Raw genomic sequence first — 24075 nt, forward strand, 5'->3', positions numbered from 1 at the left:
TCACCACGGTAAATAAACAGACAAGAGTTCTTAAACAGACAAGAAATTCTCAGCCAGCGACGAACATCTGTATAACAAGAATCACGGCCCGGCATCGATGCCACGACATCACAACTAGTGATCAGCACTGCCACACTCAGCCTCTCCTCACTTTCACATACAGAACTTTTCCTATAGTGTACTAACGAACTGGTATAATTGCTCACGTGTCATTTACTGACTCTTTCTATCTGCTGTAATAACTCACACATGTATCACTCACATACACACTTTTCTTTGTACGACGGCCTGTCTTTGATTATGTTCTTATATGTCGCATTCACACTCTCACACAGACATACATCTTTAACGCCACAATAAATATCTCTGTTATTCATCTTATACGGTTGTGGTCTTTCATTACTGGTCATCTATGTTATCGTCGTATAACATATCATGTATATCATCTTCGATATATTATTGTGTGTTCGACCGTGTGACGCGTTTAAATAAAAGGAGTCCTCTGTTTCTTCCATTCGTCACCATTTCTCCTTTTTGAGTTCGCACGGTCGTCCCTATGCATAAGTTTTTCACGAAGATTTAGAGCCAAAGGGTTGCCGATGATATTAAGTTTATTCAATAAAAATTCTATAGAATATTCCGCTTTCAGTAAATCCATATTATCAGCGCAAATAGCCTTCAAAATAATTTCTACTGGATGCAGAATTTCATATAGTAAATCGAGAGATTTCCATTCTTCGTCAGCTACGGCATCTGTGGAAAGTACTACTCGTAGAGCATTAGGAATACAGCTTTTCAATTTAAAAAATCTCTCAATCATATGGAATGTGCTATTCCACCTAGTTCTGCAATCCAGTATAAGTTTATATTCTCTGTTATCAAAGTTCGCTCGTACAAAATCTTGCAAAATTTCATTTTTTGTAGGAGATTTACGGAAAAGTTTTGAAATTTTTCTTACCTTATTTAAAACTTTGTTAAATTCAAGTTTTAGCTGGGGAAAACAAGCATTTTCGTGAGCCAAATCTGTTTGAAAAAGTATGTCCTGTTGGCTTATGTCAGCTTCATCATCACTATCGTCTGTTATAGTGATCTCTTCCCTTTTTTTTTATCAGTCTCATCGGTTGAGGCAATATTTTCAATATTCTTTTGATAGAGAATGTCGATCACAGACAGATGTATGCAATGTGTGAGACATTGCTGGTGATCAGGTCTTATTTCTTTTCCGAATTTCACCATCATAGAAGCACCATCCGTCGTACAGCCAACAATGTGTATATCCAAATCCAATCCAAATTCACTAAGACGTCCTCTCACAAATTGCTCTGTTCTCCTGCTATTAAGGGAGTCGTGGATCTGAATAAGACCCAACGACCAATGATTGTCTTTCCCATGAACATTTATGTTCATATATCGTTTATTTTGAATTGATGTGTATTCATCCAATGTCAATAAGTAGCGAATCCCCAGCGCTACTTCTTTTTCGAAATAATGAATAAGTTCTTCTTTCTTGGTTATGTAATAATTCATTACCATATTCCTGACTCCGTTTGCAGATGCTGGTTGTAATTTATCATATTTGCCTTTCTGACTATGAAGATTTCTCTGTATAAAATCACTTTTGGCGACTGAATTGAAAGAATCCATCCAAAGCAGCTAACTTTGAAACTTCTTCTTCCATTGATTTCTTTTTTAAAAAGTGTTCCATTGTTCTTGTCATCTTCACAGGAGGCTGGTTTTCATCTTGATTTATGTCGATTTGATGAATTTTCTTCAAGTGCAAAATCAAAGACGTAGTAGATCCTCCAGAAGACTTCATGATCTTATCACACTTGTTGCATTGAGCTTCATCTTTGTTTTTCCTATTGAAAAAATTCCAAACAGTTGATCTTATTTTTATCATGCTAGGGCTAATGAAAATAATTAAGAAAAAATTTAGTTAGTGTTGCTTCCTTGAAATGAATCTGGAACTGGTTATTACATACGCTCAACGAGAAAGATCACCTGACTGAAGACTAACAGCATCCCCTTGACTTGCTATGAATAAACTTGGTTACCTCCAAATTCAAAGAGTCAGCCAGGGGTTAGCGAAGGAAATGACAAGGTGCTGATCTAAGGTTCAAGGGGAGAGAAGGTGAGGATTGATATGTTGCGACGATATGTTTCAATGAAACAGACAGCACTCACAACTAAAGGCAACCGACCACAGTACAGTTAGTTCAGTTTCAACGATATTTCTTCAAAAGAAAAAAATGAAAAAATGTTTTGCGAAAAAAAAAAAATAGAAACAACAAGCATTAAAATCGGTTTTGGCAAATCCGTTTCGGTTTTACTGATCATAATATAAAACCGGTTTCGAGTCCTACTTGCAACTATGGTGATGTCAAAACAAGGATGCACCACCCACCACACACACCCACACATATTCATCCATACACGCTGGGCTCCTTTCATTAGTTCGTGCTTGGAAAAGATGGATATCTTCTCTATTTACTTGTTTCTGACGTTAGACTGTGGCCATAATGGGGCACCACATTGAAAACTATCCATGATTAATTATTTTCTTTTGTGTTTCAATTAATGACACAGGCATGGCTGTGTGGTTACGACATTTCTTTGCTAACTGCAGAGTTTCAGGTTCAGTCCCACTGGACGGTACTTTGAGGACTTGACCCAAGCCAGCCAAAGCCTTACGACTGGATTTGGTAGACAGAGACTGAAAGAAGCCCATAATGAAAGTGTGAAACCATTATTATTATTATTATTATTATGGCAGCAAGATGGCAGAACCATTGGCATGCCGGTTAAGATGCTTAGTGGCACTTCATCCACGTTTACGTTCTGGGATCAAATTCTGCTGAGGTCAACTTTCCCTTTCATCCTTTTGGGAACAGTTAAATAAGTACTCATTGAACTCTGGGATCGATGTAATCGACTAGCCCTCTCTCCTGAAATTACTGGTGTTGTCTCAAAACGTGAAACTGTTATTATTATGTTGTTGTTTTTTCTTCTTTCTTCAAATTTTCTTCCATTTCTTGCCGAGTGTTTTCCGTACACCTAGGGCAGAGAAACTCGTTGTATGCATTCCCAGTTTACACACGCAAATTCACAGGTAAAACATGTATTTAAGAAAAAAAAAAAATTCATGAATGGATGTTGTTTTCACAGTGATAATGCTCTTCTCAGTACATGAGTCGTTCCAGTTAGCACGATTTTTTGCACTAGTATTATAAGTCATGTTAAGGCAGCAAACTGGCAGAATCATTAGCACACCAGGCAAAATGCTTAGTGGTGTTTCATCAGTTCTGAGTTCAAATTCTGCCAAGGTTGACTTTGCCTTTCTTACTTTCAGGTTCGATAAATTATGTATTACTATACTATATTTTTGAGATGCAGGCTTATGTACCTTATCTATAATGGATGGATAGGTATCCTCATCCTGTTTGTTGTTATTACAAAGGCCTCTTGGAAAATAATCAAAAGATATTCGGTCCATATGACATCAGGACTGTATTCAGAAGTAATACAACACTTTGCAAATATCTTCTCCGAGTAAAACCAACCATAGAAGATAATATGACCAAAAACTGCATGTACTCTATCCCATGCAGTTGTGGAAGGTTATACAAAGGCAAAACATGTCTCCCCCTTAAAGTAAGGGTAGAGGAACATCGTTAAGCCGTGACAGGAGGGGATGTTGAAAAATCAGGTATAGACGATCATATATGGAAAAACGGAGACTACCTCCTGCTGTGGGATGAAGTTGGAATAATCAACAGAGAACACCACTGAAAAATATGAAAATTAAAAGAAGCTGCACATATGCAGACCAAATGCAGATATGAATGTCATATGGGAACCAGTATTAAGAAAAGATAAAATACCAGATTTATAAGCCCTAAAATTCACTTTATAATTGCCCACAGGCATATAGCATAGTGGATAAGAGCATGGGCTACTAACCCTTGGATTCTAAGTTCCAGGATGGGACTTGAAAAAAAATATCTACAGGAAAATAGCATCAGCAACATACCTTTGGAATGAGAACAGTGTACCCCATTAGTCAAATAAAGGGTTGGGTTCGAAATTCCACCAGAACACCTGATGACAACAAACAAGATGAGGACACCTATCCGTCCATGATGAATTATGTACCAGTCATGTACTGGGGTCGATGTAATCGACTTACCCTTCCCCACAAATTTCATACCTTGTGCCTATAGTAGAAAGGATTATAATAAGTAATTTCCTTGTTGTTTATTTTCAAATGAATGATCCCTCCATTAATGTTGTAGTCTTCATATTTCCAAGTCAAACATTTGTTACTCTTGTGATCGTAAGAGAAGACGTGTTGCCACTCTGCCTCACTTGAAATTGAGTACCATTAGTGCATGTTTTATCACACTCGTATTTCTTAGTCCCACACTCCCACACAACCAGTCTCTTCATGTTTGGAATTTCAATAGAGAGGGTGGCACTTCCCCATTGATTACAAAATATCAAATACAAGGAAATTAACGAATTCACACATATAAACACATACACATGCGTGCATAATGTGATGAAATCTCAGATAGAAGATGACATATGAGTATTCAGTCGTTGCTGAATGATCTGCACAAATGATTTGTTTATAGGAATCAAATGTATGTGCTGTACATTATTTCATTCCCTCCATCAAATCCACCTTGCCTGAACAGGTGTGCGAGGCACCTGTAGTAGAGGTCACAGAGCAATGTGAGATGAAATGTTTTGCTTAAGAACACAATGCACCCAACTGGTCAACGAATTGAAAGATCACAACCTCTTGACCATGAGTGCAACATCCTAATCACTGACCATGTGCCTTAGTAATTAATATCATCATCATCATCATCGTTTAACGTCCGCTTTCCATGCTAGCATGGGTTGGACGATTTGACTGAGGACTGGTGAAACCGGATGGCAACACCAGGCTCCAGTCTGATTTGGCAGAGTTTCTACAGCTGGATGCCCTTCCTAACGCCAACCACTCAGAGAGTGTAGTGGGTGCTTTTACGTGTCACCCGCACGAAAACGGCCACGCTCGAAATGGTGTCTTTTATGTGCCACCCGCACAAGCCAGTCCAGGGGCACTGGCAACGATCTCGCTCGAAAATCCTACAGGAGCCAGTCAGGCGGTACTGGCAACGGCCACGCTCAAAATGGTGCATCTCATGTGCCACCCGCACAAGGACCAGTCCAGGGGCACTGGCAACGATCTAACTTGGCTTGCCGGGTCTTCTCACGCACAGCACATTTCCAAAGGTCTCGGTCAGTAGTCATCGCCTCGGTGAGGCCCAATGTACGAAGGTCTTGCCTCACCACCTCAGCCCAGGTCTTCCTGGGCCTACCTCTTCCACGGGTTCCCTCAACTGTTAGGGTGTGGCACTTTTTCACGCAGCTATCCTCCTCCATTCTCACCACATGTCCATACCAGCGCAATCGTCTCTCTTGCACGCCACAACTGATGCTTCTAATGTTCAGCTTTTCTCTCAAGATACTTACACTCTGACGGGTATTCACATTGACATTACACATCCAACGGAGAATACTGGCTTCATTCCTTGCGAGCTTACGTATGTCCTCAGCAGTTACAGCCCATGTTTCACTGCCATGTAGCATGGTTGTTCGTACGCATGCGTCATACAGTCTGCCTTTTACTCTGAGTGAGAGTCCCTTTGTCGCCAGCAGGGGTAAGAGCTCTCTAAACTTTGCCCAGGCTATTCTTATTCTAGCAGCTACACTTTCAGCGCACCCACCCCCACTACTAACTTGGTCGCCCAGATAGCGGAAGCTATCGACTACCTCTAGTTTTTCTCCCTGGAATGAGATAGAAGTTGTTTCCTGTTTGTTTGCAGTCTTTATTGCACCTGAACATCTGCCACAAACAAAAACTAACTTGCTAGTTAACCTGCCTTTGATGTTGCTGCACCTCTTATGTGTCCATAGCTTGCACCGGGTACATCTTATAGAGTTACTACCTACTCCTTTTCTACATACTGAGCAGGGCCATCTACCTGAAGGGGTTTGTGTTTTATCCACCTTCCTACTTATTAGGATTTTGGTTTTAGCTAGGTTGACTCTAAGGCCCTTCAATTCTAGACCTTGCTTCCACACCTGAAACTTCTCATCTAGTTCTGATAGTGACTCCGCAATTAGGGCAAGGTCATCAGCATAGAGGAGCTCCCAGAGGCAACCTGTCTTGAACTCCTCTGTGATTGCCTGGAGGACTATGGTAAATAAGAGGGGGCTCAGGACGGAACCTTGGTGGACCCCTACCTCTACCCGGAATTCATTGCTGTACTCATTTCCAACCCTCACCTTACTGGCAGCATCTCTGTACATGGCTCGCACAGCTCTCATTAACCATTCTTCTATCCCAAGTTTCCTCATTGATCACCAGATAAGGGATCGAGGAACCCTGTCAAAGGCTTTCTCCATGTCAACGAAAGCCAGGTACAGAGGTTTATCCTTAGCTAGGTATTTCTCCTGCAACTGTCTCACTAGAAATAAGGCATCAGTAGTGCTTTTACCTGGCACGAACCCAAACTGCATCTCATCTAAATTGATTCGCTCCCTAATTAGTTGGGCTATGACCCTCTCTGTAACTTTCATAACCTGATCTAACAACTTGATGCCTCTGTAATTATTTGTATCTAAAGCGTCACCTTTACCTTTGTAGCAGTTGACTATGATGCTGCTACACTAGTCATTGGGTATGACTCCTTCGTGTATCACCTGGTTCGTAATACGGGTGACTAGGCTATAGCCAACACTGCCAGATATTTTGAGCATCTCTGCAGTGATTCCTGATGGGCCGGGGGCTTTCCCGGTCTTCATACTCTTAATTGCTTTATCTACCCTGGTACTATCAACTCGGATAGCTGGTCCCTCTATTGGGTCGACATACGGCAGGCTCTCTTTCTCCCATTCATTCTCTTTATTAAGCAATCTATCGTAGTGGCATCTCCAGACCTCTTTCTTTGCATCCTCATTTAATGCAAGCGTACCATCATCCATGCGAACACATTTCTCTCCTACAACATCACTATTCTCTCTCCTACACTGTCTTGCAACACGAAATACCTCGAGTCTTTGGTCCTCACGGCGCAGAACATTGGCAAATCTTTCCTTATCTGCTTCCCCTCTGGCTAAATAAACCTGTCGCCTAGCCTCCCTTCTGGCACATTGGTACAATTCCCTGCTACCACCGTTCTTCCAGTACTTCCAAGCCTGTTTCTTTTGTCTAATAGCCCTGTCTACCTCCTTGTTCCACTACCACGTTACTCTGGGTCGGGAGGGGACCTTACACCACCCACAATCTGGTCGGTGGCTTTCAACAGGTTGTCCCGCAGAAATCTCCAATTGTCTTCCACGTTGTATGATGCTATATCCCCTTCTATTTCGTTAAATGCTTCAAGTAACTTGTCTCTAAGTCTCTGTCCGTTTGCAGGGTCTTTAAGCTTCCACACCCTTCTCCTCCAAGCCTGTCTAATTCTGGGCACCCATTTTGCCTTGATGCCAAAGTCGCTAACTACTAATCTATGTTGTGGGGTACATTCTTCGCCAGGGTAGGTTTTGGCATTTATAAGCCGCCCTCTTTCCCTATTTCTGGCGAGGATGTAGTCGATTTGGCTAGAGTGTCTGCCGGAGCAGTAGGTGACTAGGTGACTGGCAGGTTTCCTGAAGTTGGTATTGCAGACCATAAGATCGGTTGCATCACAGAACTCCAGCAGTCTGATTCCCTCCTCGTTCCGGGAACCGAAGCCATAGCCTCCATGTATGCCATGGAAGCCTCCAGCACGACGTCCGACATGACCATTGAAGTCTCCAGCCACAAAGAGAAGGTCCCTGTCACTCGTCGACGAGGTAGTTTGCAAGAGGGTGTCATAGAATTGGTCTTTCAGACCATCTGGTAGCCCCGGTTGAGGTGCATAGGCTGAGATGACAGTAGCTAATCTATGATGAAGCACTGGTCTGATCTTAAATACTCTGTCACTTACTCTAACGACCTCGATTACCTTATCCACCCATTTCTCCGCTAGAAGTATTCCTACGCCCCCGACCCCGTCAGTGTTCCCTGCCCAGAAAATCTTGTACCTGTGTTCTTTGCCTGTGAGGAAGCTCGCAGAACCTCCTCTCCATCTTACTTCCTGGATGCAGCACATATCTACGCGTCTCCGTTCAAGCATCTCAACAATTTCACCAGATCTACCTTTCAGCATGCCGACGTTGAGAGTGCCAATCCTAACGGTATGGGTGTTGGGGGTGTGGGCCTGTAGCCTGGGAAGGGGAAAAGCAGTGTCGTGTACCTGAAAAGAAAACTTGCAATTGGAAGAATTCATAAGCAAAACAGTACCTACAACCTGCAAACATTTCTCAACTTTAATGCGCTACCCAAAGGTAGGGGAGAGGATGGCCAAGGCCACTAGATGGGTTCCGGGAGACAGCCGAGGTTGACAGGATGACAGAGGAATGAACTTCCGGTGGAGGGGGTGGGAGGGCGGGTTACCGTCAGCGAGTAGATAGGGCTCTTAATTGTAGATTTTAAATATTTGAGAGACAACAATGCATAAATCGTAATTTTTAAAAGAGCAATGAATTTAGGAAGCTTAGAAAATGAATAAGTATGAATTTAAGACAACAACTGAATTCAATTGAATTTCATGGAGAGAAACAAGAAAAATAATAGAGTGCAAACTAAAGCGCGAAGGTATGAGATGTTTGAGGCCGTAAATAAATAAAAATCTCTATCTTATCTGCATCTTGGAGATTTCGTCGTAGTATGTCAGCGTGATAATTTAGAATGGATTTCTCATTTATATATAGCTAGAACCTGAAGACCTTAAGGAAAAACTACGAGAGAGAGAGAGAGAGAGAGAGAGAGAGAGAGAGAGAGGATGGAGGGGTAGACAGAGGCATGGCGGGAGAAAAAATCATCATCATCATATATATATATATATATATATATATATATATATATATATATATATATATAAAGAGAGAGAGAGAGGGGGGACCAGTCAAGCAGCACATCACGCTGTAATTCTTGGGCTGAGAAATCAACACTTAAAAGCCATAATTTTAAGGAGCGATAAGAATTTTTGAATAAAGGAAAATGGGTAGGGGTGGGTAGGTACCGCCAGCGAGTAGATAGGGCTCTTAATTGTAGATTTTAAATATTTGAGAGGCAACAATGCATAAATCGTAATTTTTAAAAGAGCAATGAATTTAGGAAGCTTAGAAAATGAATAAGTATGAATTTAAGACAACTGAATTCAATTGAATTTCATGGAGAGAAACAAGATAAATAATAGAGGGCAAACTAAAGCGCGAAGGTATGAGATGTTTGAGGCCGTAAATAAATAAAAATCTCTATCTTATCTGCATCTTGGAGATTTCGTCGTAGTATGTCAGCGAGATAATTTAGAATGGATTTCTCATTTATATATAGCCAGAACCTGAAGACCTTAAGGAAAAACTACGACAGAGAGAGAGAGAGAGAGAGAGGGGATGGAGGGGTAGACAGAGGCATGGCTGGAGAAAAGATCATCATCATATATATATATATATATATATATATATATATATATATATATATATATAAAGAGAGAGAGAGAGGGGGGGACCAGTCAAGCAGCACATCACGCTGTAATTCTTGGGCTGAGAAATCAACACTTAAAAGCCATAATTTTAAAGAGCGATAAGAATTTTTGAATAAAGGAAAATGGGTAGGTACCGCCAGCGAGTAGATAGGGCTCTTAATTGTAGATTTTAAATATTTGAGAGACAACAATGCATAAATCGTAATTTTTAAAAGAGCAATGAATTTAGGAAGCTTAGAAAATGAATAAGTATGAATTTAAGACAACAACTGAATTCAATTGAATTTCATGGAGAGAAACAAGATAAATAATAGAGGGCAAACTAAAGCGCGAAGGTATGAGATGTTTGAGGCCGTAAATAAATAAAAATCTCTATCTTATCTGCATCTTGGAGATTTCGTCGTAGTATGTCAGCGAGATAATTTAGAATGGATTTATCATTTATATATAGCCAGAACCTGAAGACCTTAAGGAAAAACTACGAGAGAGAGAGAGAGAGGATGGAGGGGTAGACAGAGGCATGGCGGGAGAAAAGATCATCATCATCATATATATATATATATATATATATAAAGAGAGAGAGAGAGGGGGGACCAGTCAAGCAGCACATCACGCTGTAATTCTTGGGCTGAGAAATCAACACTTAAAAGCCATAATTGTAAGGAGCGATAAGAATTTTTGAATAAAGGAAAATGGGTAGGTACCGCCAGCGAGTAGATAGGGCTCTTAATTGTAGATTTTAAATATTTGAGAGACAACAATGCATAAATCGTAATTTTTAAAAGAGCAATGAATTTAGGAAGCTTAGAAAATGAATAAGTATGAATTTAAGACAACAACTGAATTCAATTGAATTTCATGGAGAGAAACAAGATAAATAATAGAGGGCAAACTAAAGCGCGAAGGTATGAGATGTTTGAGGCCGTAAATAAATAAAAATCTCTATCTTATCTGCATCTTGGAGATTTCGTCGTAGTATGTCAGCGAGATAATTTAGAATGGATTTCTCATTTATATACAGCCAGAACCTGAAGACCTTAAGGAAAAACTACGAGAGAGAGAGAGAGAGAGAGTGGATGGAGGGGTAGACAGAGGCATGGCGGGAGAAAAGATCATCATCATCTATATATATATATATATATATATATATATATATATATATAAAGAGAGAGAGAGAGGGGGGACCAGTCAAGCAGCACATCACGCTGTAATTCTTGGGCTGAGAAATCAACACTTAAAAGCCATAATTTTAAGGAGCGATAAGAATTTTTTAATAAAGGAAAATGGGTAGGGGTGGGTAGGTACCGCCAGCGAGTAGATAGGGCTCTTAATTGTAGATTTTAAATATTTGAGAGACAACAATGCATAAATCGTAATTTTTAAAAGAGCAATGAATTTAGGAAGCTTAGAAAATGAATAAGTATGAATTTAAGACAACTGAATTCAATTGAATTTCATGGAGAGAAACAAGATAAATAATAGAGGGCAAACTAAAGCGCGAAGGTATGAGATGTTTGAGGCCGTAAATAAATAAAAATCTCTATCTTATCTGCATCTTGGAGATTTCGTCGTAGTATGTCAGCGAGATAATTTAGAATGGATTTCTCATTTATATATAGCCAGAACCTGAAGACCTTAAGGAAAAACTACGAGAGAGAGAGAGAGGATGGAGGGGTAGACAGAGGCATGGCGGGAGAAAAGATCATCATCATCATATATATATATATATATATATATATATATATATATATATATAAAGAGAGAGAGAGGGGGGGACCAGTCAAGCAGCACATCACGCTGTAATTCTTGGGCTGAGAAATCAACACTTAAAAGCCATAATTTTAAGGAGCGATAAGAATTTTTGAATAAAGGAAAATGGGTAGGGGTGGGTAGGTACCGCCAGCGAGTAGATAGGGCTCTTAATTGTAGATTTTAAATATTTGAGAGACAACGATGCATAAATCGTAATTTTTAAAAGAGCAATGAATTTAGGAAGCTTAGAAAATGAATAAGTATGAATTTAAGACAACAACTGAATTCAATTGAATTTCATGGAGAGAAACAAGATAAATAATAGAGGGCAAACTAAAGCGCGAAGGTATGAGATGTTTGAGGCCGTAAATAAATAAAAATCTCTATCTTATCTGCATCTTGGAGATTTCGTCGTAGTATGTCAGCGAGATAATTTAGAATGGATTTCTCATTTATATACAGCCAGAATCTGAAGACCTTAAGGAAAAACTACGAGAGAGAGAGAGAGAGAGGATGGAGGGGTAGACAGAGGCATGGCGGGAGAAAAGATCATCATCATATATATATATATATATATATATATATATATATATATATATAAAGAGAGAGAGAGGGGGGGACCAGTCAAGCAGCACATCACGCTGTAATTCTTGGGCTGAGAAATCAACACTTAAAAGCCATAATTTTAAGGAGCGATAAGAATTTTTGAATAAAGGAAAATGGGTAGGTACCGCCAGCGAGTAGATAGGGCTCTTAATTGTAGATTTTAAATATTTGAGAGACAACAATGCATAAATCGTAATTTTTAAAAGAGCAATGAATTTAGGAAGCTTAGAAAATGAATAAGTATGAATTTAAGACAACAACTGAATTCAATTGAATTTCATGGAGAGAAACAAGATAAATAATAGAGGGCAAACTAAAGCGCGAAGGTATGAGATGTTTGAGGCCGTAAATAAATAAAAATCTCTATCTTATCTGCATCTTGGAGATTTCGTCGTAGTATGTCAGCGAGATAATTTAGAATGGATTTCTCATTTATATATAGCCAGAACCTGAAGACCTTAAGGAAAAACTACGAGAGAGAGAGAGAGGATGGAGGGGTAGACAGAGGCATGGCGGGAGAAAAGATCATCATCATCATATATATATATATATATATATATATATATAAAGAGAGAGAGAGGGGGGACCAGTCAAGCAGCACATCACGCTGTAATTCTTGGGCTGAGAAATCAACACTTAAAAGCCATAATTTTAAGGAGCGATAAGAATTTTTGAATAAAGGAAAATGGGTAGGGGTGGGTAGGTACCGCCAGCGAGTAGATAGGGCTCTTAATTGTAGACTTTAAATATTTGAGAGACAAAAATGCATAAATCGTAATTTTTAAAAGAGCAATGAATTTAGGAAGCTTAGAAAATGAATAAGTATGAATTTAAGACAACAACTGAATTCAATTGAATTTCATGGAGAGAAACAAGATAAATAATAGAGGGCAAACTAAAGCGCGAAGGTATGAGATGTTTGAGGTAATAAATAAATAAAAATCTCTATCTTATCTGCATCTTGGAGATTTCGTCGTAGTATGTCAGCGAGATAATTTAGAATGGATTTCTCATTTATATATAGCCAGAACCTGAAGAGCTTAAGGAAAAACTACGAGACAGAGAGAGAGAGAGAGAGAGAGGATGGAGGGGTAGACAGAGGCATGGCGGGAGAAAAGATCATCATATATATATATATATATATATATATATATATATATATATATATATATATATATATATAAAGAGAGAGAGAGAGAGGGGACCAGTCAAGCAGCACATCACGCTGTAATTCTTGGGCTGAGAAATCAACACTTAAAACCCATAATGTTAAGGAGTGATAAGAATTTTTGAATAAAGGAAAATGGGTAGGGGTGGGTAGGTACCGCCAGCGAGTAGATAGGGCTCTTAATTGTAGATTTTAAATATTTGAGAGACAACAATGCATAAATCGTAATTTTTAAAAGAGCAATGAATTTAGGAAGCTTAGACAATGAATAAGTATGAATTTAAGACAACAACTGAATTCAATTGAATTTCATGGAGAGAAACAAGATAAATAATAGAGGGCAAACTAAAGCGCGAAGGTATGAGATGTTTGAGGCCGTAAAATAAATAAAAATCTCTATCTTATCTGCATCTTGGAGATTTCGTCGTAGTATGTCAGCGAGATAATTTAGAATGGATTTCTCATTTATATATAGCCAGAACCTGAAGACCTTAAGGAAAAACTACGAGAGAGAGAGAGAGGATGGAGGGGTAGACAGAGGCATGGCGGGAGAAAAGATCATCATCATATATATATATATATATATATATATATAAAGAGAGAGAGAGAGGGGGGACCAGTCAAGCAGCACATCACGCTGTAATTCTTGGGCTGAGAAATCAACACTTAAAAGCCATAATTTTAAGGAGCGATAAGAATTTTTGAATAAAGGAAAATGGGTAGGGGTGGGTAGGTACCGCCAGCGAGTAGATAGGGCTCTTAATTGTAGATTTTAAATATTTGAGAGACAACAATGCATAAATCGTAATTTTTAAAAGAGCAATGAAGTTAGGAAGCTTAGAAAATGAATAAGTATGAATTTAAGACAACAACTGAATTCAATTGAATTTCATGGAGAGAAACAAGACAAATAATAGAAGGCAAACTAAAGCGCGAAGGTATGAGATGTTTGAGGCCGTAAATAAATAAAAATCTCTATCTTATCTGCATCTTGGAGATTTCGTCGTAGTATGTCAGCGAGATAGTTTAGAATGGATTTCTCATTTATATATAGCCAGAACCTGAAGACCTTAAGGAAAAACTACGAGAGAGAGAGAGAGAGAGAGAGGATGGAGGGGTAGACAGAGGCATGGCGGGAGAAAAGATCATCATCATCATATATATATATATATATAAAGAGAGAGAGAGGGGGGGACCAGTCAAGCAGCACATCACGCTGTAATTCTTGGGCTGAGAAATCCACACTTAAAAGCCATAATTTTAAGGAGCGATAAGAATTTTTGAATAAAGGAAAATGGGTAGGGGTGGGTAGGTACCGCCAGCGAGTAGATAGGGCTCTTAATTGTAGATTTTAAATATTTGAGAGACAACAATGCATAAATCGTAATTTTTAAAAGAGCAATGAATTTAGGAAGCTTAGAAAATGAATAAGTATGAATTTAAGACAACAACTGAATTCAATTGAATTTCATGGAGAGAAACAAGATAAATAATAGAGGGCAAACTAAAGCGCGAAGGTATGAGATGTTTGAGGCCGTAAATAAATAAAAATCTCTATCTTATCTGCATCTTGGAGATTTCGTCGTAGTATGTCAGCGAGATAATTTAGAATGGATTTTTCATTTATATATAGCCAGAACCTGAAGACCTTAAGGAAAAACTACGAGAGAGAGAGAGAGAGAGAGAGAGAGAGAGAGAGAGGATGGAGGGGTAGACAGAGGCATGGCGGGAGAAAAGATCATCATCATATATATATATATATATATATATATATATATATATATATATATATATATATAAAGAGAGAGAGAGAGGGGGGAACCAGTCAAGCAGCACATCACGCTGTAATTCTTGGGCTGAGAAATCAACACTTAAAAGCCATAATTTTAAGGAGCGATAAGAATTTTTGAATAAAGGAAAATGGGTAGGTACCGCCAGCGAGTAGATAGGGCTCTTAATTGTAGATTTTAAATATTTGAGAGACAACAATGCATAAATCGTAATTTTTAAAAGTGTAATGAATTTAGGAAGCTTAGACAATGAATAAGTATGAATTTAAGACAACAACTGAATTCAATTGAATTTCATGGAGAGAAACAAGATAAATAATAGAGGGCAAACTAAAGCGCGAAGGTATGAGATGTTTGAGGCCGTAAAATAAATAAAAATCTCTATCTTATCTGCATCTTGGAGATTTCGTCGTAGTATGTCAGCGAGATAATTTAGAATGGATTTCTCATTTATATATAGCCAGAACCTGAAGACCTTAAGGAAAAACTACGAGAGAGAGCGAGAGAGAGAGAGAGGATGGAGGGGTAGACAGAGGCATGGCGGGAGAAAAGATCATCACCATCATCATATATATATATATATATATATATATAAAGAGAGAGAGAGGGGGGGACCAGTCAAGCAGCACATCACGCTGTAATTCTTGGGCTGAGAAATCAACACTTAAAAGCCATAATTTTAAGGAGCGATAAGAATTTTTGAATAAAGGAAAATGGGTAGGGGTGGGTAGGTACCGCCAGCGAGTAGATAGGGCTCTTAATTGTAGATTTTAAATATTTGAGAGACAACAATGCATAAATCGTAATTTTTAAAAGAGCAATGAATTTAGGAAGCTTAGAAAATGAATAAGTATGAATTTAAGACAACAACTGAATTCAATTGAATTTCATGGAGAGAAACAAGATAAATAATAGAGGGCAAACTAAAGCGCGAAGGTATGAGATGTTTGAGGCCGTAAATAAATAAAATTCTCTATCTTATCTGCATCTTGGAGATTTCGTCGTAGTATGTCAGCGAGATAATTTAGAATGGATTTCTCATTTATATACAGCCAGAATCTGAAGACCTTAAGGAAAAACTACGAGAGAGAGAGAGAGAGAGAGAGAGAGAGAGAGAGGATGGAGGGGTAGACAGAGGCATGGCGGGAGAAAAGATCATCATCATATATATATATATATATATATATATATATATATATATATATATATATATATATATATATATATATATATATATATATAAAGAGAGAGAGAGAGAGGGGACCAGTCAAGCAGCACATCACGCTGTAATTCTTGGGCTGAGAAATCAACACTTAAAAGCCATAATTTTAAGGAGCGATAAGAATTTTTGAATATAGGAAAATGGGTAGGTACCGCCAGCGAGTAGATAGGGCTCTTAATTGTAGATTTTAAATATTTGAGAGACAACAATGCATAAATCGTAATTTTTAAAAGAGCAATGAATTTAGGAAGCTTAGAAAATGAATAAGTATGAATTTAAGACAACAACTGAATTCAATTGAATTTCATGGAGAGAAACAAGATAAATAATAGAGGGCAAACTAAAGCGCGAAGGTATGAGATGTTTGAGGCCGTAAATAAATAAAATTCTCTATCTTATCTGCATCTTGGAGATTTCGTCGTAGTATGTCAGCGAGATAATTTAGAATGGATTTCTCATTTATATACAGCCAGAATCTGAAGACCTTAAGGAAAAACTACGAGAGAGAGAGAGAGAGAGAGAGAGAGAGAGAGAGAGGATGGAGGGGTAGACAGAGGCATGGCGGGAGAAAAGATCATCATCATATATATATATATATATATATATATATATATATATATATATATATAAAGAGAGAGAGAGGGGGGGACCAGTCAAGCAGCACATCACGCTGTAATTCTTGGGCTGAGAAATCAACACTTAAAAGCCATAATTTTAAGGAGCGATAAGAATTTTTGAATAAAGGAAAATGGGTAGGGGTGGGTAGGTACCGCCAGCGAGTAGATAGGGCTCTTAATTGTAGACTTTAAATATTTGAGAGACAAAAATGCATAAATCGTAATTTTTAAAAGAGCAATGAATTTAGGAAGCTTAGAAAATGAATAAGTATGAATTTAAGACAACAACTGAATTCAATTGAATTTCATGGAGAGAAACAAGATAAATAATAGAGGGCAAACTAAAGCGCGAAGGTATGAGATGTTTGAGGTAATAAATAAATAAAAATCTCTATCTTATCTGCATCTTGGAGATTTCGTCGTAGTATGTCAGCGAGATAATTTAGAATGGATTTCTCATTTATATATAGCCAGAACCTGAAGAGCTTAAGGAAAAACTACGAGACAGAGAGAGAGAGAGAGAGAGAGGATGGAGGGGTAGACAGAGGCATGGCGGGAGAAAAGATCATCATATATATATATATATATATATATATATATATATATATATATATATATATATATATATATATAAAGAGAGAGAGAGAGAGGGGACCAGTCAAGCAGCACATCACGCTGTAATTCTTGGGCTGAGAAATCAACACTTAAAACCCATAATGTTCAGGAGTGATAAGAATTTTTGAATAAAGGAAAATGGGTAGGGGTGGGTAGGTACCGCCAGCGAGTAGATAGGGCTCTTAATTGTAGATTTTAAATATTTGAGAGACAACAATGCATAAATCGTAATTTTTAAAAGAGCAATGAATTTAGGAAGCTTAGACAATGAATAAGTATGAATTTAAGACAACAACTGAATTCAATTGAATTTCATGGAGAGAAACAAGATAAATAATAGAGGGCAAACTAAAGCGCGAAGGTATGAGATGTTTGAGGCCGTAAAATAAATAAAAATCTCTATCTTATCTGCATCTTGGAGATTTCGTCGTAGTATGTCAGCGAGATAATTTAGAATGGATTTCTCATTTATATATAGCCAGAACCTGAAGACCTTAAGGAAAAACTACGAGAGAGAGAGAGAGGATGGAGGGGTAGACAGAGGCATGGCGGGAGAAAAGATCATCATCATATATATATATATATATATATATATATAAAGAGAGAGAGAGAGGGGGGACCAGTCAAGCAGCACATCACGCTGTAATTCTTGGGCTGAGAAATCAACACTTAAAAGCCATAATTTTAAGGAGCGATAAGAATTTTTGAATAAAGGAAAATGGGTAGGGGTGGGTAGGTACCGCCAGCGAGTAGATAGGGCTCTTAATTGTAGATTTTAAATATTTGAGAGACAACAATGCATAAATCGTAATTTTTAAAAGAGCAATGAAGTTAGGAAGCTTAGAAAATGAATAAGTATGAATTTAAGACAACAACTGAATTCAATTGAATTTCATGGAGAGAAACAAGACAAATAATAGAAGGCAAACTAAAGCGCGAAGGTATGAGATGTTTGAGGCCGTAAATAAATAAAAATCTCTATCTTATCTGCATCTTGGAGATTTCGTCGTAGTATGTCAGCGAGATAATTTAGAATGGATTTCTCATTTATATATAGCCAGAACCTGAAGACCTTAAGGAAAAACTACGAGAGAGAGAGAGAGAGAGAGAGGATGGAGGGGTAGACAGAGGCATGGCGGGAGAAAAGATCATCATCATCATATATATATATATATATAAAGAGAGAGAGAGGGGGGGACCAGTCAAGCAGCACATCACGCTGTAATTCTTGGGCTGAGAAATCCACACTTAAAAGCCATAATTTTAAGGAGCGATAAGAATTTTTGAATAAAGGAAAATGGGTAGGGGTGGGTAGGTACCGCCAGCGAGTAGATAGGGCTCTTAATTGTAGATTTTAAATATTTGAGAGACAACAATGCATAAATCGTAATTTTTAAAAGAGCAATGAATTTAGGAAGCTTAGAAAATGAATAAGTATGAATTTAAGACAACAACTGAATTCAATTGAATTTCATGGAGAGAAACAAGATAAATAATAGAGGGCAAACTAAAGCGCGAAGGTATGAGATGTTTGAGGCCGTAAATAAATAAAAATCTCTATCTTATCTGCATCTTGGAGATTTCGTCGTAGTATGTCAGCGAGATAATTTAGAATGGATTTTTCATTTATATATAGCCAGAACCTGAAGACCTTAAGGAAAAACTACGAGAGAGAGAGAGAGAGAGAGAGAGAGAGAGAGAGAGGATGGAGGGGTAGACAGAGGCATGGCGGGATAAAAGATCATCATCATATATATATATATATATATATATATATATATATATATATATATATATAAAGAGAGAGAGAGAGGGGGGAACCAGTCAAGCAGCACATCACGCTGTAATTCTTGGGCTGAGAAATCAACACTTAAAAGCCATAATTTTAAGGAGCGATAAGAATTTTTGAATAAAGGAAAATGGGTAGGTACCGCCAGCGAGTAGATAGGGCTCTTAATTGTAGATTTTAAATATTTGAGAGACAACAATGCATAAATCGTAATTTTTAAAAGTGTAATGAATTTAGGAAGCTTAGACAATGAATAAGTATGAATTTAAGACAACAACTGAATTCAATTGAATTTCATGGAGAGAAACAAGATAAATAATAGAGGGCAAACTAAAGCGCGAAGGTATGAGATGTTTGAGGCCGTAAAATAAATAAAAATCTCTATCTTATCTGCATCTTGGAGATTTCGTCGTAGTATGTCAGCGAGATAATTTAGAATGGATTTCTCATTTATATATAGCCAGAACCTGAAGACCTTAAGGAAAAACTACGAGAGAGAGCGAGAGAGAGAGAGAGGATGGAGGGGTAGACAGAGGCATGGCGGGAGAAAAGATCATCACCATCATCATATATATATATATATATATATATATAAAGAGAGAGAGAGGGGGGGACCAGTCAAGCAGCACATCACGCTGTAATTCTTGGGCTGAGAAATCAACACTTAAAAGCCATAATTTTAAGGAGCGATAAGAATTTTTGAATAAAGGAAAATGGGTAGGGGTGGGTAGGTACCGCCAGCGAGTAGATAGGGCTCTTAATTGTAGATTTTAAATATTTGAGAGACAACAATGCATAAATCGTAATTTTTAAAAGAGCAATGAATTTAGGAAGCTTAGAAAATGAATAAGTATGAATTTAAGACAACAACTGAATTCAATTGAATTTCATGGAGAGAAACAAGATAAATAATAGAGGGCAAACTAAAGCGCGAAGGTATGAGATGTTTGAGGCCGTAAATAAATAAAATTCTCTATCTTATCTGCATCTTGGAGATTTCGTCGTAGTATGTCAGCGAGATAATTTAGAATGGATTTCTCATTTATATACAGCCAGAATCTGAAGACCTTAAGGAAAAACTACGAGAGAGAGAGAGAGAGGATGGAGGGGTAGACAGAGGCATGGCGGGAGAAAAGATCATCATCATATATATATATATATATATATATATATATATATATATATATATATATATATATATATATATATATATATATAAAGAGAGAGAGAGAGAGGGGACCAGTCAAGCAGCACATCACGCTGTAATTCTTGGGCTGAGAAATCAACACTTAAAAGCCATAATTTTAAGGAGCGATAAGAATTTTTGAATATAGGAAAATGGGTAGGTACCGCCAGCGAGTAGATAGGGCTCTTAATTGTAGATTTTAAATATTTGAGAGACAACAATGCATAAATCGTAATTTTTAAAAGAGCAATGAATTTAGGAAGCTTAGAAAATGAATAAGTATGAATTTAAGACAACAACTGAATTCAATTGAATTTCATGGAGAGAAACAAGATAAATAATAGAGGGCAAACTAAAGCGCGAAGGTATGAGATGTTTGAGGCCGTAAATAAATAAAAATCTCTATCTTATCTGCATCTTGGAGATTTCGTCGTAGTATGTCAGCGAGATAATTTAGAATGGATTTCTCATTTATATATAGCCAGAACCTGAAGACCTTAAGGAAAAACTACGAGAGAGAGAGAGAGGATGGAGGGGTAGACAGAGGCATGGCGGGAGAAAAGTTCATCATCATCATATATATATATATATATATATATATATATATAAAGAGAGAGAGAGGGGGGACCAGTCAAGCAGCACATCACGCTGTAATTCTTGGGCTGAGAAATCAACACTTAAAAGCCATAATTTTAAGGAGCGATAAGAATTTTTGAATAAAGGAAAATGGGTAGGGGTGGGTAGGTACCGCCAGCGAGTAGATAGGGCTCTTAATTGTAGACTTTAAATATTTGAGAGACAAAAATGCATAAATCGTAATTTTTAAAAGAGCAATGAATTTAGGAAGCTTAGAAAATGAATAAGTATGAATTTAAGACAACAACTGAATTCAATTGAATTTCATGGAGAGAAACAAGATAAATAATAGAGGGCAAACTAAAGCGCGAAGGTATGAGATGTTTGAGGTAATAAATAAATAAAAATCTCTATCTTATCTGCATCTTGGAGATTTCGTCGTAGTATGTCAGCGAGATAATTTAGAATGGATTTATCATTTATATATAGCCAGAACCTGAAGAGCTTAAGGAAAAACTACGAGAGAGAGAGAGAGAGAGAGAGAGAGGATGGAGGGGTAGACAGAGGCATGGCGGGAGAAAAGATCATCATATATATATATATATATATATATATATATATATATATATATATATATATATATATATATATATAAAGAGAGAGAGAGAGAGGGGACCAGTCAAGCAGCACATCACGCTGTAATTCTTGGGCTGAGAAATCAACACTTAAAACCCATAATGTTAAGGAGTGATAAGAATTTTTGAATAAAGGAAAATGGGTAGGGGTGGGTAGGTACCGCCAGCGAGTAGATAGGGCTCTTAATTGTAGATTTTAAATATTTGAGAGACAACAATGCATAAATCGTAATTTTTAAAAGAGCAATGAATTTAGGAAGCTTAGACAATGAATAAGTATGAATTTAAGACAACAACTGAATTCAATTGAATTTCATGGAGAGAAACAAGATAAATAATAGAGGGCAAACTAAAGCGCGAAGGTATGAGATGTTTGAGGCCGTAAAATAAATAAAAATCTCTATCTTATCTGCATCTTGGAGATTTCGTCGTAGTATGTCAGCGAGATAATTTAGAATGGATTTCTCATTTATATATAGCCAGAACCTGAAGACCTTAAGGAAAAACTACGAGAGAGAGAGAGAGGATGGAGGGGTAGACAGAGGCATGGCGGGAGAAAAGATCATCATCATATATATATATATATATATATATATATAAAGAGAGAGAGAGAGGGGGGACCAGTCAAGCAGCACATCACGCTGTAATTCTTGGGCTGAGAAATCAACACTTAAAAGCCATAATTTTAAGGAGCGATAAGAATTTTTGAATAAAGGAAAATGGGTAGGGGTGGGTAGGTACCGCCAGCGAGTAGATAGGGCTCTTAATTGTAGATTTTAAATATTTGAGAGACAACAATGCATAAATCGTAATTTTTAAAAGAGCAATGAAGTTAGGAAGCTTAGAAAATGAATAAGTATGAATTTAAGACAACAACTGAATTCAATTGAATTTCATGGAGAGAAACAAGACAAATAATAGAAGGCAAACTAAAGCGCGAAGGTATGAGATGTTTGAGGCCGTAAATAAATAAAAATCTCTATCTTATCTGCATCTTGGAGATTTCGTCGTAGTATGTCAGCGAGATAATTTAGAATGGATTTCTCATTTATATATAGCCAGAACCTGAAGACCTTAAGGAAAAACTACGAGAGAGAGAGAGAGAGAGAGAGGATGGAGGGGTAGACAGAGGCATGGCGGGAGAAAAGATCATCATCATCATATATATATATATATATAAAGAGAGAGAGAGGGGGGGACCAGTCAAGCAGCACATCACGCTGTAATTCTTGGGCTGAGAAATCCACACTTAAAAGCCATAATTTTAAGGAGCGATAAGAATTTTTGAATAAAGGAAAATGGGTAGGGGTGGGTAGGTACCGCCAGCGAGTAGATAGGGCTCTTAATTGTAGATTTTAAATATTTGAGAGACAACAATGCATAAATCGTAATTTTTAAAAGAGCAATGAATTTAGGAAGCTTAGAAAATGAATAAGTATGAATTTAAGACAACAACTGAATTCAATTGAATTTCATGGAGAGAAACAAGATAAATAATAGAGGGCAAACTAAAGCGCGAAGGTATGAGATGTTTGAGGCCGTAAATAAATAAAAATCTCTATCTTATCTGCATCTTGGAGATTTCGTCGTAGTATGTCAGCGAGATAATTTAGAATGGATTTTTCATTTATATATAGCCAGAACCTGAAGACCTTAAGGAAAAACTACGAGAGAGAGAGAGAGAGAGAGAGAGAGAGAGAGAGAGAGAGAGAGAGAGAGGATGGAGGGGTAGACAGAGGCATGGCGGGAGAAAAGATCATCACCATCATCATATATATATATATATATATATATATAAAGAGAGAGAGAGAGGGGGGGACCAGTCAAGCAGCACATCACGCTGTAATTCTTGGGCTGAGAAATCAACACTTAAAAGCCATAATTTTAAGGAGCGATAAGAATTTTTGAATAAAGGAAAATGGGTAGGGGTGGGTAGGTACCGCCAGCGAGTAGATAGGGCTCTTAATTGTAGATTTTAAATATTTGAGAGACAACAATGCATAAATCGTAATTTTTAAAAGAGCAATGAATTTAGGAAGCTTAGAAAATGAATAAGTATGAATTTAAGACAACAACTGAATTCAATTGAATTTCATGGAGAGAAACAAGATAAATAATAGAGGGCAAACTAAAGCGCGAAGGTATGAGATGTTTGAGGCCGTAAATAAATAAAATTCTCTATCTTATCTGCATCTTGGAGATTTCGTCGTAGTATGTCAGCGAGATAATTTAGAATGGATTTCTCATTTATATACAGCCAGAATCTGAAGACCTTAAGGAAAAACTACGAGAGAGAGAGAGAGAGAGAGAGAGAGAGAGAGGATGGAGGGGTAGACAGAGGCATGGCGGGAGAAAAGATCATCATCATATATATATATATATATATATATATATATATATATATATATATATATAAAGAGAGAGAGAGAGAGGGGACCAGTCAAGCAGCACATCACGCTGTAATTCTTGGGCTGAGAAATCAACACTTAAAAGCCA

At 37.5% G+C, this 24075-nt stretch overlaps 1 long non-coding RNA gene across 1 annotated transcript in view; it reads right to left on the reverse strand.

Annotated features, from left to right (window-relative positions):
* Nucleotides 1–206: 206 nt before the first annotated feature.
* Nucleotides 207–24075, reverse strand: part of LOC149131320 (uncharacterized) — a 112113-nt gene continuing 88244 nt past the window's right edge. The window contains exon 4 of the long non-coding RNA XR_016238059.1: nt 207–1859. This is a non-coding gene — a long non-coding RNA (uncharacterized LOC149131320). The remainder of the gene's footprint in view (nt 1860–24075) is intronic.

The sequence above is a fragment of the Octopus bimaculoides genome, chromosome 23, assembly GCF_046866305.1.
Source record: "Octopus bimaculoides isolate indiv1 chromosome 23, ASM4686630v1, whole genome shotgun sequence".
NCBI lineage: Eukaryota > Metazoa > Mollusca > Cephalopoda > Octopoda > Octopodidae > Octopus > Octopus bimaculoides.